This window comes from Seriola aureovittata, chromosome 8 (assembly GCF_021018895.1).
Source record: "Seriola aureovittata isolate HTS-2021-v1 ecotype China chromosome 8, ASM2101889v1, whole genome shotgun sequence".
Lineage (NCBI taxonomy): Eukaryota > Metazoa > Chordata > Actinopteri > Carangiformes > Carangidae > Seriola > Seriola aureovittata.
This window is the reverse complement of record NC_079371.1, coordinates 29,229,014-29,240,218: the sequence shown is the minus strand read 5'-3', so window position 1 is coordinate 29,240,218 and position 11,205 is coordinate 29,229,014. Positions and strand designations below refer to the sequence as shown.

At 40.4% G+C, this 11,205-nt stretch overlaps 1 long non-coding RNA gene across 1 annotated transcript; it reads right to left on the bottom strand.

Annotated features, from left to right (window-relative positions):
* Window positions 1–8,279: 8,279 nt before the first annotated feature.
* LOC130173753 (uncharacterized) lies at window positions 8,280–10,968 on the bottom strand. Its single transcript, XR_008828487.1, has 3 exons — window positions 10,756–10,968; window positions 10,549–10,664; window positions 8,280–8,373 (listed from the first exon to the last, which is right to left on the bottom strand). It is a non-coding gene; the product is annotated as an uncharacterized LOC130173753 (long non-coding RNA).
* Between the last annotated feature and the right edge of the window lie 237 nt (window positions 10,969–11,205).

Below are 11,205 nucleotides of genomic sequence, written 5' to 3'. Positions count from 1 at the left end.
CAGATTTGGATATAAAATATTTTCAATGAAGGTTGGAAATTGTGGGATTTAAAGGTTTTTGTCTGGGTTTTTTTTTTTTTTTTTTAGGAAAATTTTCAGGAATGGCAGTTTGAGTGTGCAGTTAGCTCTGGTTAGCAAGTGGACTTGCACCTAAAGTGAGACAGCAGACATTGCTGAAGATGCAATAAACATCACAATCCTCTACACTGAAGTTACAACACTGAGCAAGAGAGAGGGGGGGGGAGAGAGAGAGATAAGTTAGTGCTAACTGCTAAGCTAAAGTAACTAGCAGATTTGAACAGCATGTAAATGACTCGCTAAAGGAGCAGGGAGCTCTTGGTGCTGGAGCAGAACTAGTGTAAGTTTAAATGTACAGCAGGTAGACACTGATTAAGAAAACGACAACATTAAATGAGTTCAGACATAGCGGCAATAAACTCAACCAGTAACAGAAACTGACTGAAAATGAGACACCACACTGATGTCAGCACCTCAACACGTGAATGACACCTTTCTCCACTATTAGTGAAAAGACATCACTACAAATGTTCTCAGATAAAATAACAAAGTAAGTCAGTTAAAATGTTTCTGAGTTAAGGTGTGCGTTACATTTGAAATTGGGGCTGGAGGGGTAAAGCATGTTATAGGGTGATAATAATAATATATGATAAAACTATAGAATTAAAGAACATCTTTAGGTTACCAGATATATCAGTTCCCAGGTAAGAACAGCAACAAAATGAACCAATTAATTGCAGTTAGGCACTTTCGAGCCTGAGCATACACCTGATAATTACTAATAAACTCAGTTGGCAATTTATTATTAAAATAGTTTGACAGTTGTTGATTCAGTTAATCACTGTGGAGGATTTAGTGTATATTACACTATAGAGAGGTATTTCTGTTAGTTAGCCTACCTTCACTGATAAAAATGGGGTGGTGGGGGGTATCAAATCCACAGTATTCCCACTAGATTAAAGTAAACTACACTGTACACAACCACACACATATGAGCACACACATACACAGTGCTAATTTGCCTTATACATGCTCTCATAGTTAGAGTAAAAGGGGTAAGAGTTAATGAGTCCAATTAGCCAATAAGAATCAGCTTTGTCCATTTCAAACTGCATTAGTGGCACTTGCTGAGACCTGCTGTTTGCTTTCAGCTTCTGAATTTGTATTGCAGTCAATGGGAGAGCTACTATAGCCACGTTTCTATCGTAGGAACCTTTTGAGGAACTATGCACGTTTCCACCGCAGGAACCAGTGTCTAAATTTAGTAAATTTAGGATAATTGATCGACCCTCAAAAAAGTACCTGGTTGGGAGGTAGTACTTTCCAAAGGTTCAGGAACTTTGGGGGTTGTGGAGTGCAGTGCTGAACATTTCTGACTGGTCGAGTACTCGCTACATTTTATTTGACCTGCGATGTTTAAAAGTCCACAGTGAGTGAGTTAGCACCGAGTGAGCCCAATTATTTTCCACACTGTGAAACAGGTCCGGGAGAAGGTATAAAAACTGAAACAGGCCATAAAAAAAAAATAAAGGACCATATGTCTGCTGCTGTATTTACTGTTGTACTGTCCAGTCTGAACTGTAATCTCTATGAGCACTAACTTGTAAACATCTTTCTGTGTGTGTGTGTGTGTGTGTGTGTGTTAACATCACAGAGATCAAAGAGTCTCCTAAGAGCCATGTCGAACAGCTGTGTCTAGCTGGAAGTCCGGACACAGAGCTGAGTGAGATTCTGGCTCAGCAAACCTCTCAAACAACTGCTATTTTTGAAAAGAATTTTAACTCCTGTCAGAGTACTCCCATCCCTTTGAGGCTCACTATTGAAATTCTGTAAGTCTCTGTGCTTAGGTAGACACTTTCTACGAAACAGCACAAATGTGTCTACTATTGAGGAGTAATGTGTGAAGACTGAAATATGTGGCCAGAAGGATGAGTTACACAGAATTTTTCCAGAGGAGTTCAAGAGCTTCTCCCACTCTTAGCGATGATGTCCTCCACTCTATCTCTGAACATTCTATGCAATACACACCCATTATAAAGTCCGAAATTGTCTAAAAATGACACAAAACGTAAACTGCAATTTACTGCTGCACATGTTTAAGTGTGGAGCAGTAGAGCTCCAAAGAGGACTGGTTTGGTCGTTTTGAAGACCTCTCTCCATTCATTCCCTATGCCATTTACGTTGCCATTCTTACTTGAAATTTTGATATGGACTATGAATAAAATGAATAAGTATGCACAATAATAATATGTATGCCATTGCATTGCAGGCGCATAACTAAATCAATCTCCATCCAGACTATCACACCTGAAAGCACATATCACATGACCATTCACGAACACTGAGCATGTGCAAAATGGAAGGAAGCAGATTGTCTACTCAGTTGTTTAGTTACAGTAAATCCTCTGAACGAGGAACAGTAAAGGCAGTTGTAGCATTGAAATAGAGAATGTTAGCAGCTGTTGTTCAGTTATAAAGACAACAAGGTCAGTAACAATGTAATTCATTATCACGTTGTATTCACCACTGGTAGTCGAGGCTGATGAGAGCCAATCAGGAGAGGCCGTGGGTGTCTACGTCATTGTTTCCAAAGGTGTCTGTCTAGACTACAACCCAACCCCAGGGGTTTCAAAATAAAACACAACCCGAGAGTTTTCAAAATAAAAAAGGTCCAGCAGAGTCTCTGAAAGTCTCTGAGGGGCTGAAGACTCTGCAGTAGTGTGGATGTCAGGAGTAAAGGTGACGACTATTAAAACTAAAATGTAGTAGTGCTGACGTGGCCTTAGGAAATGATTGATTGAAAAACTTTCAGCTGACCCTGATATGATATGTAGATTGGCTGGGGGAACTTGAAGAGGATGTGGTCTTTCTGGACGTGTGTTAATGCCCAGAAGAAGTCTTGTCCTCTGTAAGCCCTGTCCAGACTGTGCTGCTGGTAGTGTGTCAGGCTGCTGCTCAGCTCTGCAGCAGGGTTATGTTGGGCCTGGAACAAAGTCCTTATCCTGGAGGGCAAGAAACACAATCAGACACACACACACACACACACACACACACACACACACACACACACACTAACCAATGCCTGCATGATTATATTATACATTATCATACATTTAATTACAGAGACTATTATCCATTTGGCCAACAGTTCAAGTGGGTGATAGCTTGTTGGTTCACATCATCTGTAAATTGAAACATTTCAACACCAGAGAGAATCAGCTGGTCCTGTATGTTGCTCATGTCTGGGTTCCCCAAGACATGACTCTTAGACCGCAGACCAAACAGTTCAGTCCCGGTCTCATCAGACCAGAGAATCTGGTTTCTCTCAATCTCAGAATCCTTTAGCTGCTTTTTTACAAACTGTCACTGAGGAGAGACTTCATCTGGACACTCTAACACAAAGACCGATCAGTGGAGAGCTGCAGTGATGGTTGGACAACTGGAAGTTTCTCTGGAGCTCAGAGTCACCATCAGGTTCTTTGTCTCCTCTTTTCTCCCTGATCTCTGTAAGTCCAGGTCCAGCTCTAGAAGAGTCCTGGTTGTTCCAGACTTCTTCATGTCAGAGTGGAGACCACAGTTCTTCTCAGGAACTTTCAATGCTGCATTAATGGTTTTGAGCCTTGACACAGTCCTGTCTCTGAGCTCTGCAGCAGTTCCTTCCTCCTCATGGTTTCTGCTCTGATCTGATTGTCAGCTGTGAGACCTGATACAGACAGGTATGTGTCTTTACACATCAAGTCCAATCAGCTTAGTTTACCACAGGTGGACTCAAATCAAGGTGTAGAAACATCTCAGAAATGATCCAGAGAAATGGAAGAGCCTGAGCTAAACTTACAGAATCATAGTCAAGTGTCTGAATACTTATGTCAATGTTATATTTTATGCTCATTTTACTTTTCAATACATTTACACACTGAGTGTAGACTGATGAGGGAAAAACTGCAATATAACAACATGTAGAAAGAGTGAAGGTTTGAAGACTTTCTGAATGAACAGTCTGTTTTCACAAATGAATCTCTGACCTTATAAATCAGTTCTCTTGATTGAAACTATATTAAGTATAAATAACAACGTGTGGCTGCATATGAGGAGATTCACCCTGTTATTAGATTCTCCATGTGAGAAGTGATAAGTTCAAGATTTGGATTTCAAGAGTCTTGAAAGTGAGCATGACCTCAGTCACACCACAGACAACCACTGTCATGTTACAGGATTTCTGGGTGATAAAATCCATCTGAGGCCACCAGCAAATGAAACTTTAAATTGAATTTGTATGTGTTTTAAAGTCTAGTTGTAACAGGGTCCCACATGCACCAAACTGTGTGTAAATCAAACAGGTTTCATCAGAAGGTCTGTTTTATACTGTTGAGGATGGAGGCTGGAGGAGTTCACGTCACAGTGATGGAAAAACATCTTTAAAAGTCCATATAGTCTACAGGTAGATGTCCATGTGTTGTTTGATTATAAGCAGGTCTAGGTTCTATATTAATACTATGAAAATATCAAAGCGCTCAGTCCACAGAGAAATACACACAGCTTGTATTTAGAAACTGAGTCTTAAAACCAGCCGTCAGGACCTCTGGAACTTTGTGATGTCACAACAAAGCAGTCACCGCTCTCAGCGCAAGCCCCGCCCACCTGGACCCAAAATCCAACCAAGCAGGATTTGGTTTCTCCTGTGTTTACCTGATATCTGCTATATTTTATTGGATCACTCAGAAATCCGTCATCGACCTGTTATTACTCGAGCTCCAGAGAGAAGCCTGAGAGAGGATATGTAAACTACATTGAGATGGTTTTTGGTTCTTAAAACTTCAAATATATCTTCTTATGGATCAATACTTCAAATAAAACACAGGAAAAGAGGAAAATATGGAGCTTTAAGAATGTTGCTAAGGAAGCTATGCGCTACTGTTCACTAGAAGAAGTTGAAGTAAACTCAAACACGCTGGAGCTATTTCTCATGAAGCTATTTCTCATCAGGAGTTGGAACAAATCATTTAACGCTGTCTCAGCTCTGTGAGTAACCTTTACAGAACATAATAATAAAACTGGTTGTTTATGAATAGTACAACAAGAAACAAAGGTGAAGACAGATCAATAATAACACTGTTGTACTGTTCCAATAATAACATCTTAATCTAAGCTTTGTCTTGTTCTTCTGTTACACTGTCAGTCTTTAGCATATCCTGCATCATTCATTATTTCCCCACAACATGATGTATGGGAAAGTGGAGGAAATCTTGTACTGTTTCATAATGGTGATGTCAGAGTGATGTTGAAATCTTCTTCATCTTTATGTGGATCTTTGCTTTTACATGTGGCTTCTTAGTGAAACTTATTTTTGCACATCTGTCAGGTCCTCTTAACAGACGTTTTTTACTCTGGCTGCAGCTGGTTTTATTATGCACATTCAGCCTCATGTGACGTCCACACTCCTACCTTTTTTAAAACTAATCTCTTTTTCTACGTTTTTGCCGCCTGTCTACATGACTCCAGAGTTTTGGAAAAACTGCTGGCCCTGTTTTATTTTGAAAACTCTGGGGTTGTGTTGTAGTGTGCATGGACAGAAACTGAGACCTTTGGAAATGATTACTCACGGACTCTCCTGATTGGATCTCATCAGCCTCAATTACCAGTGGTGAATACAACATGATAATGAATTACAGTGTTACTGACCTTGTTGTCTTGTTCCCTGTTGTTCACTTACATTCTCTACTTTAATCCTACAACTCCTTTTGCTGTTACTCGTTAACAGTATTTTGTGTGACTATCCAACTGCAGAGTAGACAATCCGCCTCGTTTACATTGGCTCGCACATGCTCAGTGTAGGTGAATGATCACGTATGTGTGTGTTTAAAGGTGTGTTAATCTGGACGGAGATTTCATTTGAAAACGCTGTTTTCAAATGAAATAGTAGTGTGGACATAGCCTCAGAGTCTCTTTAAAAAGTAAAATAAATTCGGTAAATTTATTGCAAATGCTTTCAACACAATATTTTCTTGTTTTTTCCTGTTGCTGACTTCATGTCCCTCTTGATATTGTTAGGGCTGCAACCTTCATCTTGACTCAAATGACAGTTTTATCACAACTGAACTAGGACTCGAACCCAAATGCATGACTCCAAGACAAAGTACAAATTAACAATATTTTAATAAAGTAGCAAAGAAAAATCACTCTTACAGAGGAATAAATATTCAAAATACCCAAATAAAAAAATCACTCAGAGAGAGGAAAAACTGTAGAACACTCTTTCGAGGAAAACCAACAAAGATTCAGGACAAAGGCAAAGACCAAGTATCAAAATAATGTAAAGCAAGACCATGGCAAAAAATGTAACACAGAATTCAAAACCTGACTTGGGATAACGTTGCTGGTGTGGTTCTCTGACGACAAGACGAACTGGCACAGGACAAAGGGAAACGCAGACTGTATACACACACACACAAGGTAATGGGAAACAGGTGGAAACAATCAGGGCGGGGCAGACAATCAGAGCAGTGGGAAACACACAAGGGAAAGGAGGAAGTTACCTGAAACGAGAGGAGAGTTAGGTTTCAAAATAAAACAAGGAGTCACGAGACAGCCAAAACTAAACATAACTTAACGTTTCTTCTTGGACATCACAAGTTTACTGCTTTAGCCCACTGCTCCAGCAGCCACTCGATGGGTTTGTCTCTGCGGCACATCAGGAAGACCTCAACGATCATTGGGAGGTCATGAGGCTGAAACATCTTCCCTGACACGCATGCACGCACCCATGCACGCACACACAAAATATTGTCAGTATACAATTTTATGCAAAAGTTGTGGGCAAATAATGTATTTGGAGGATTTTTAAAAGCCCTTAAGCCAACACACAATAAAAATGGATCTTTCTTCAAATGTTAATGTTATGTTATTTATTTATTTCAAGACCTTAAAAAATAGTAAATATATAATAATAGTAATTGTGGCATGTGCAAAACTTCATACTTGTTAGGTCTGTCATCAGGGATTCTCTGACTTCAACCTAAAACTCAACAACCATGTGGCTCCTCTCAGTTGACTGAGGATCTGAACATGAAGCTAACTGATGCCACAAAGCAGAAGAGGCTATTAAAGAAAGAAAAGTGCTACCAGCTCTATGTTACTGTTACGTTTCGGTAAAACAATATAGCTCCACTCAGCTATTGTAGAAAAGAAAGACACACACACACACACACACACACACACACACACACACACACACACACACACACACACACACACACACACACACACACACACACACACACACACACACACATAGCTCATCAGCTGCCGGATGGCATTCTGTGGTGCTGGCCGAGCCTCCTTCATAGTTCCAGCTCTTGATTAAGGAATAGGGATCAGCCGTGCTAAGTCAACTGCTGGGCAAAAAGGGGAGGGCAGAGGGCAGACCAGCACGCATAAACATCATAGTACTACGGCACGTGCAGGTAAAGATCACAGTAAAAGCAAGTCAGATATCTTAAGGTGTTACAAGAGTTAAGAGAGGAGGTGCTCTCTGAAGAGATGAGTCATCAACAGATTCTTGAAGATAGACAGGGATGCCCCTGCTCTGATACACTTTGGTAGCTTGTTCCACTACCAGGCAACCCCAGACCAGAACTGGACTGAGAGTGTCTTGTGTGCAAAACAGTAATATTCTGGCAGCTGGGGTGCCAGAAAAATACTGTAATACAGTAATTTTCCATAATAAAAATACAGTTTATGGCTTTAATTTTACATGAGATTTTCCATATTTTTTGGCTTTTTAATGTTTAATGAAGAATATTTACCCGTGTAAAAACAATGAAATTACCTATAAATAAGGTCTAACATTGTTATAATACAAATAATAAGGATTAAAATTGCAGAAAGGTAGTTATTAGTTGGTTTTTATTACATAATTTTACATTAAAAACTTGTATATTAATTCATATTTGATGTAATAAAATTATATACCACATAAAAACATTTGATCTATCTTTCCAAAAATGTCAAAAACTTGAAAAACCCGGTAGGGAGTTTAATATTGCAACAATCAACTGTTAATTTTTGTTTTTTACATGTAATTTTACATAGATTTCTTACATATTTAACATACCTTTCATGTTAAAAAAGTATTTTAGTTTTAGTATCTTAGCCTGTTTTGGTAAAAACCCAAAGACCTTTGGTTATATAACACGATCTTACACTACTAAAAACATAAATGAAAAATACATATAAGGCAAAAGTTGGATGTAATACTTTAATGACCAAAAAAAAAATACATGAGTGCTCAGTATGATACTTGCAGATCATCTTGATGGTTAAGATTACTGATGTTGAACAGTCGGTTTGGGTATGGACCTAACACGAGCATCAGGGAGAGAGCAGAGATAACAATTATTATATGATCAAAATTGTCTCATTGAAACTAAAGTTGTGATGAGAAATATTTTTTTAAATTTATATCACAATATTTTTAGAATTTTTGACCATAACGGTATACAGTATTTCACAGCACCGAAATACTTCAAATAAAAACCAGTAGTGTCCACTTAGGACCGGGAAATATATGGATATTATAATGTTGTCTTTAGGCTGCACGGTGGTGCAGTGGTTAGCGCTGTCGCCTCACAGCAAGAAGGTTCCGGGTTCGAGTCCCGGCTTGGCCGTGGAATCTTTCTGTGTGGAGTTTGCATGTTCTCCCCGTGCCAGTGTGGGTTCTCTCCGGGTTCTCCGGCTTCCTCCCACAGTCCAAAGACATGCAAAATGGTGACTAGGCTAATTGGATACTCTAAAAAAAATTGACCATAGGTGTGGCTGTGAGTGTGAATGGTTGTCTGTCTCTATGTGTTTGCCCTGCGATGGACTGGCGACCTGTCCAGGGTGTACCCCGCCTCTCGCCCGAGAAGATGCTGGGATAGGCTCCAGCCCCCCCGCGACCCTAGTAGAGGATAAGCGGTAGAAAATGAATGAATGTTGTCTTTTGTCTCTGGCTGCATTACAGTAAAGTGATGTCATTTTCTGAACTTACCAGACTATTCTATTATATTGCTTTACACACTTAGTCATTATATAGACATTACTGATGATTATTTATCAAAAATCTCATTGTGTAAATATTTTATGAAAGCACCAATGTCATCCCCACAATATAACCTAACAAGTAGTCAGATGAACGGGTAGCCAAATAAAATCTAGGTCCCGAATAAATTTCCAGTGCCTATATAATTTGCATGCCAACAAAACATAATGTAAGAAATTTTAGAGAATTTAAATTACTACATTCCTCATTATATCATTCCATTCATTCATCCATTATTAATCCACATTTTCATTTTTTGGGCTCAACCCTCCCGATCTGCAGATGTTAATGCGGATCCACGCATCTAACTAGTGTTAATTGATTACCATGGCAACAAGAGTGAACGCTGGCGCAACTTGCTGCCGCTGCTCGCCGGTAACCTAACTTTTTAACTTTTAATATTTTTTTTTCAACTTTTCAGAAGTTCTGACTTATTTTATAGTTTCTATAAACCTAATCGGACCTTGTAATTGCCTTCATTTGGAATATTTCTACGATCTACTGGCACTACGTCCGTGTGAGTCTTAACTAGCCTACCGTTAGCTCACCTGTTCTGTTCCGGCTTGAGCCTCACTTGACGTTTTTCTGGTGAACACTGCCTGAGTTCTCGTCCACAATGTGGACGGTAGGACATACATCTTGTCCGTATGTGTTTGGCTCTTTCTACTGCCCGTCCACCTGCCAGTGCTGGTGATGCTTCAGTGCTCGGCCGCTGACCTGCTCCGGCTGCGCTGTCGCCTGCCTGGACCTGCGTCTGGGGCACTCCACCTTCACCCGGACGTCGCCTTCCGGCCCCGCCGGAGATGCATTCGCCGAGGGTCCCGCCGGAATTTCCACTGTGACATCTCGGCAGCGGTGGGGTCCATCATCTGGTCCAGCTCTCGGCGCCCTCCGCGCTCCACCGGCCGGGTTTTCGACCGCGGTGTGTTGACCCGCCTGGCCTCGTCGGCTGGCACCACCGCCGGCTGCGACGGCACCTCACTCGGCTTCGCTCTGCTGGACATCCGCTCGCTGACGGGCGGGGGACATCTCGTCAAGGACATCATCGCAGACCGTGGGCTAGACTTTCTTTGTTTGGCCGAGACATGGCAACAGCCCAGCGACTTCTCCCGGCTGGTTGCGAGCTGTTTTGGTCCCACTCCGACCATCATTGCTACTGTCTACTGTCACTTTTGTATTGTTTTTATTTTTATATTTCATTTTTATTGTTGTTAATTAATTCTTAATATGTTTTTAATCTCAATTTGTGTAACTGTGTACGGTGTCCTTGAGTGCCAAGAAAGGCGCCTTTAAATAAAATGTATTATTATTATTATTATTATTATTAATGTTAAGCCCCTTTTTACACAGCCTGTTCAAGGCAGGAATACCGTGTTTTGCAGTTCTGTGTATAACACTTAAGTCAACATTTACTGGAAGTGTGTATGAATTTGTGTTTGTATGGAATTACTCACCAGAAATGTGCCGACAGAATACAGAAACAGATCCACGCGAAGGCTCATGGATCTACCAACACCAGGACAATGCTGAGGTGAACTTGGTAGCTTTTAAATGGGCCAAGCTCAATGTCCTAACATGTGAAAAAATAAAAAGTTTAAAAAATGTATTTATTTATTCACAATGTAATCATCGTTTACCATTTCTAGAGTTGTATATCTTACCTAGAACAGTAATAATGTCAAGGATTCAGCTGAGGACCACTCAACTTCAGGACTTCAGGACCACTGGACATATTTGGCTCAGCCTGCCTTGTTAAACTTGATTCCACCTTTCCCTGGCAGCCGAAGACAGAAAGTTCTGGAAGAGCAAGTTAGTCGATGGACTCTTGGAAGAGAGCAGTAGCGTAGTTAACACGCAACTGTCCCGGAGCTCGAGGAGGCGGAGCCGAGTGCAATGCTCTGATTGGACGGCAAAGATTCAAACTTCAACATTTGAATAAGGCGCCTTTCTGTCCAGGGTGTGTACTCAAATTTAAAATGCATATATTTATTTCAACCCGTTTTCCAAACATTGACTTTACCTTAAAAGTATAATGGGGAAAAAATCTGAAACTATAACTATATTAACTATATTTTGACAGTTTACCACTGCTTATACATGTTATACATTGA